The sequence below is a fragment of the Hetaerina americana genome, unplaced genomic scaffold, assembly GCF_022747635.1.
Source record: "Hetaerina americana unplaced genomic scaffold, ioHetAmer1.1.p SCAF_92, whole genome shotgun sequence".
Classification (NCBI taxonomy): domain Eukaryota; kingdom Metazoa; phylum Arthropoda; class Insecta; order Odonata; family Calopterygidae; genus Hetaerina; species Hetaerina americana.
In genome coordinates, this window is record NW_027287561.1 from 704,255 (window position 1) to 710,000 (window position 5,746).

The 5,746-nt window shown below is 35.3% G+C and overlaps 1 protein-coding gene across 3 annotated transcripts in view; it reads right to left on the bottom strand.

The window, feature by feature from the left end:
* Nucleotides 1-2,571: 2,571 nt before the first annotated feature.
* Nucleotides 2,572-5,746, bottom strand: part of LOC139699838 (alanine aminotransferase 2-like) — a 73,465-nt gene continuing 70,290 nt past the window's right edge. For all 3 annotated transcript variants that reach the window (XM_071598275.1, XM_071598273.1, XM_071598272.1), the window contains one exon: nucleotides 2,572-5,746. This exon is cut by the window's right edge and continues 683 nt beyond it. The gene's annotated coding sequence lies outside the window, so the exon portion shown is untranslated.

The following is a 5,746-nucleotide window of genomic DNA, read 5'->3' on the forward strand; positions in this document are numbered from 1 at the left end:
CTATCGACCTCTTCTTCCTTATGGTTGCTCGGTGGCATGTATACCTGAATAATAACTAAGTTCGTCGGTTCTGCTTTAATCTCCACTAGTAGTATTCTATCCGTTACCTGCTCTATGTTGACTACGCTTCTTCCTACCTCTTCATTTAATACCATGGCAACCCCTCGTTGGCTCTCGTCCCCGCCGCTGTATATCATTCTATACTGATCACTCCAGTAATCCCCACTATCCTTCCATCCCACCTCGCATAGACCTAAAATATTTATATATCCCCTTTCCATCTCTCGCTTAACATTCTTCAATTCCCCTGTCCTCATCATTGTCCTATCCAGATGCCATTGCAGCCACCTCACTGAGGAACAGACGCTGTGTGGACTACCTTTTGTCTGGCTCCTAACCTTCTACCTACCTGGCATGGGTGACCCTACCAGGAGCAATTATTATTACTCCCGCCCGCACAGCTCTAGGGGTCATCGGAATGCTCAAGCCCTTCCACCACGTCAAGGCTGTAGTCCGGGGAGGGGCAGGGAGCACTACCAATGTAATTTACAATAACTCTTTCCTAACCCGCTGTAGCTCTTGTTGATATGGACATTTCCAATATCAAAAGTCCCTATTGAATTGTAATGACAAAATTCACTCAATAGATCACTTCTGAGATGTTCACGATACGTGGGGAACCTATTTGACTTCAATGATGCATATCTTTTCATGTGAATAAATTTCTGCAAGAATGCATGTTCAAATAAGAGAGATGAATGTCAAAAATAGAGAAAAGTTGTCGCCACCAACAACTGTAGGATAGTTTCCCAAATAGTACTGATCAAAAGGAATTCAAAGTTGTCAATACAATCAGGTCTATTGACATTCAGGACATTGGTCAATCTTGTCGGCTCTTGGGAGCCATTTTGGTAGGAATATTTGCTATAGTGTGTAAAGAACGTAGCAGCATTATGATCTGACATCATATTTCAAACATTTATTGCATACTCAAGCTTATAATTGCTAGTTAATACATAGTCAAGAGAAGTCATCCTTCTAGTAGGTTTCAAACTGGCACAGACGAGGTTGAAGGATCCAAAGAGAATACCAAGTAAGAGCTACTGCTTAATGATGAGGTCAACACATATGTAAACCTGTTTAACTATTTACTTGGCACTTGTGAAAATAATCAGGAACTTTTCTTGTTTTTCACAGAGCAGATTGAAGTCACCACTGAGAGAATGATATATTAAGCCAACTGCTAAGTTCAAACTACTTGACAACAGTGAGTGTGTTAGCTATAAGAATAAAAATATTGCAATAACTTCACAACTTCTATTTGCAGTCTATGGATCAGCTGACATTTCTACAGTATGTAAATTTAGATATGAGAAAAACTTTCACTCTTGGATAAGGTTCAATTTTACAAATGGCAGTGTATGATTGGTAAACATTAGTTTTAGAGCCCTGGTATTTTTCCAGGTCCTGCAGCAGATTTAGCTTGAGTGACATTGCTTATTTCTTTCATTATTTCATCTCTGAGACCGTAGAGCTCTGGCGATTGATTTCCTTTCTCTTGCCTCCATTTTTTTGGAACACACTCAAAACATGCTTTCCCTCTGTAGATTGACAGCAGAGATGGGAGGTATATACTGGAAGTGTCTACAGTGTCCAGCAAACCATAGATCCACTTGCTAGGGAATGTTGTATTTACCAAATGGGAAGCATATTAACAACATTTGTCCTGACATATCAGAATGCATGTATACCAGTATATTTTTAATTCTTTGTATAAATTGGACATCACTGGGTCTTTCTAATCATCGGTACAGACATATTTTTTAGCTCAAAATATTTTAATTAATTGTTACCAATACCATAAAAATTATGTCACGGGCAAAAGTGAATAAGTTAAGCCACCCTATTGGCAAGTAAAAGTTTATTTGATAAAAGGCACTAGTATCGGATATAAACCATATATCCCTCACACCTGCTAATGCCACCATGCTAAATGAGTTGCGCAGGGTAGCCGCTAATGTCTCACAAGATGTTCTGGACACCAATTCTATGATTCCATGATTCTTGTCTAGAGCTTCCTTACCATACTTTGTTAAGGCCTACACAATGTTAACACATACACAATTTCGTATTACTGGAGTGGATAATTATTACATGTTCATGATAGTTAGATGCACAATTACATTTATACAACTCTAGATCAACTGTACCAATTTCTCCTATTTCAATTGATTCATCTATGATCTACGGCAACTTTCCACTACAATTGTGATATTAAATGATAAAATTAACAGCCTGGAATTGAACACACACCAGAAATAATGATCAAGGTACTTAGGTCCAATGCGCTGACCATTTATACCACAATGACCTAAGGGTACTTGTATTTTTTCAAGGCTTAATACTCTACGCACTGACCTTCGAATTTTAAAAGTTTGTATCTAAATGTGATGAGGCGCGATTTCTCACTTTAGCAGTCCTATCAACTCCACGTATATAAAGCAATCTGAGATATGGAGGTTGTGATCTCCCATTGTAAACCAATCAGAGAAGAGTAATAAAATGACAGAATGACAACAGCAAAACTTTTTTATTTTTCCAAGTTACAATCCATAAATCACTTATAAATATGACAACGCATGAATGACTGGATGAATATGAACAACCCAATTATGATCACAATGGAAAGATGTACACATTTTCAATTTTTAAAAGTAATCTTCCATTGCTAACTTCATGATTTTTACATTAAAAATTATTCATACAAGATCGATAATAATATTGATAAAAAGTTTGTGCAAGTGATATAAAACAGGGCTTGCTTAATCAAATATTTCAAAAACAAAGGTAAATGGGCAGAAAGTAAAATTCAATACCAAATATATGAGCATACACACAGTACCAAACCATTCATTTCTGCAGCCATTGCATATATTATTGTCCAATCACTTCTAACAATGATATTCCGTCCACAACTAACAACTTCAGTTTCAAATAACAATCAGGATAACATGTCTATGAAAGTTACTGTTCTTTCAACAAATATTTCTCTTCAGCCTTCATAAATGATTTTTATTCCATAAAGACTATAATATATCACATCTCATTGCATGAAAGTTTTGCATATTTCTGATGTGCATATTTGCTAATTTTTATACTTTTGTTCCTCAAACATAGTGTTGTAAGAAACTCACGATTTACAGTACTTTTTACAAGCTATAATATCAACACTAACTTTCCATTCAAGTACATAATGATTAACATGTGGTAGCATAAACCCATATTGTTATATTTCATAGGTGTGCAACTGTATGTGTGAGAGTGTAAGCATGTGTGTACATTGTATGGAAATAAAAAGAAGTGAGCATTACATTTAGAAAAAATCATCCAGTTTAAAAAAATTCACGCAAATAAGCTTAGCAATAAAAACTTGCCTAAGAAATATGACCTAAAACACATGACCATATCACCTATAGCCTTTGACAAGCAATTAAAAATATTCAGATTATATCAAAATTCTTACTTGAACTTCTTTATAATATCTATAAAAATACTTTAACCATTCTAAGTGTGCCAAATATCTTATAAAGTTTATGGCGCATTAAAATGGTCAAAACATTAATTGAACACTTGTGACATTTATGATGGTTATTGCTCGTGAAGGTCAAATTTAACTTCTCCAGTTCACAGCATGTTTTTGCATACATTTCATACCAGGGTAAATTCAGTGTCACCTAATAATTTTTTACATTAACCAAGTCATAAGCTCTCAATTATTGAAGCTATACATTATAATTTTTACAACTTCCCACTGATGCAGTAGTTAACAATGACAATTTCATGTCACAATTGATGATTGTTTTTGGCATGTTATCAGTATAAATTGAGGCATATTGAAGGGATTTGACAACAACGTGCAATGTCACAAGGATGATACAGGAAAGCAATATCATTATTAACCTACAAGAATAGAAAATCAGAAACCGCCACGTATTTCAACTGTGAAATCTGAAGAAATCTGATCATTTCTTTCACTCATTTAAGGTAAGTTAAAGTGTACGGAGAATATGGAGCATAATGAAGATAAAGCTTCATTAGAGATACTTTCAACAATAAGCATCACATCATACGTGGTATTTATCTCGCGACCAGGTTTTTCAAGGACCAAAACACCATAGTAAGAGTAGTTTAATACAGAACATAAAACTGCGACTTCTGTGTTAATTCAGGGAAAATTATTGATAGCATATATCTCATTTGAGTCTAAATACAAAACAAAATTTACCTAAATATTTAAGCAACAAAAATTTGACACTTGAGGACAGTTCGATTTTTTAGCATGTTAAAAAAGTTAAAAAAGCTTTCACTATTTATTAGAGTTTGAATGAACCAATGTTGGCATTGACAAAAATAAACAAGCCTAACATCAATCATTTTTCACATCTGATGAAAACTTTTCAAGCAAACATACTCTCATTATGTATTGATGATCTGTCAATAATCTCTGTTATTAGATCACATTTCATCAGTTTAAAAGCTAGTATTTTACCCGGCATTCAGGTTTATATTTTCTACAGCACTTTTGCTCATCTGCGGTTGGTCAATGACCGTGCAGCGTTTGAGATAAGAGGGGGAGGGGGGATCTGACTGCGCTCCTTACATTGTGCCAAATAGAGAAGGGGCGAGTATCAACCCACGTCAGATAATGGTGTCCAGCAATACACTAGATTGCAGTGCCTACCACAGATAACTTTAATATTTCCTATTTTAGGCCTCAAAACTTCCTCACCTAGAGCACTGAATAAATTAATGAGCATGACTTAAACTCAATCGGACTTAAAAAATTGAATATTTGCTCATTTGTGCTGGGCTGGGAAATGTAACAAAAATCACACCATGAGATTTGATATGAAAACCCCTTTCACACCACCTTCACACAAAAAGAAAATCTATTGCATTTTATACCAAAAAACAGAATCCGTAGCCCACACATGGATCAGCATTGAGAGTTTAATTTCATTCCATCACTGACAACAGGCAACCCATTCAACATTCCAAACATCAGCTTAAGCCTTTCCAACAGATTGGTCTCTAAAATCAGATTTCCTAATATTTCCTACTATATTTTACTCACGTTTCATCCTTGTTTCCTAACCATCCCTGCAATGTCTCTTATTTGTTGACATATCCTTTAGAATTTTTTTTCTTCCATTTGAGTATGTTCATAATTTTGATGACATGCATATGCATCATCCTATTCATCCAGCAAAGCAAAAAATTTCCACAAATTTGCAGAAAACATGGAAATTATTTCCCAAATGCGGACATTTCTCACTATGCTAGGTTGGGAGGAAAATTCAATAAATGCACATGAGGTATGTTTGCTCACAAGTAATGCCAACTGTAAATTAATCTGAAAGCACCCTAACAAGGGACAGATTTCCAGGATGAGCCCCCAATACTATTACATTTCTTTAAATTTTCAGGGTTCCTTTAAATCCAGAATTCATTTGTATCAAATTCTAAACCTCATATTCATACGAGCATTAGAACAAACTTGGATCTAACCAAATTTTGGAATCTTCGCTAATTTGAGCACTTGGCTACTTAGGCCCTGGAGTTATGAACCAGTCATTGCCAAAGCCCTTCCATTAGAACCACGGAAAAGTTGTGAAACAGAACAATTTCATCTTTTTCATCAACAAGAAACAACTGGCATTGTTCAATCATTACAGACAATCTGGAA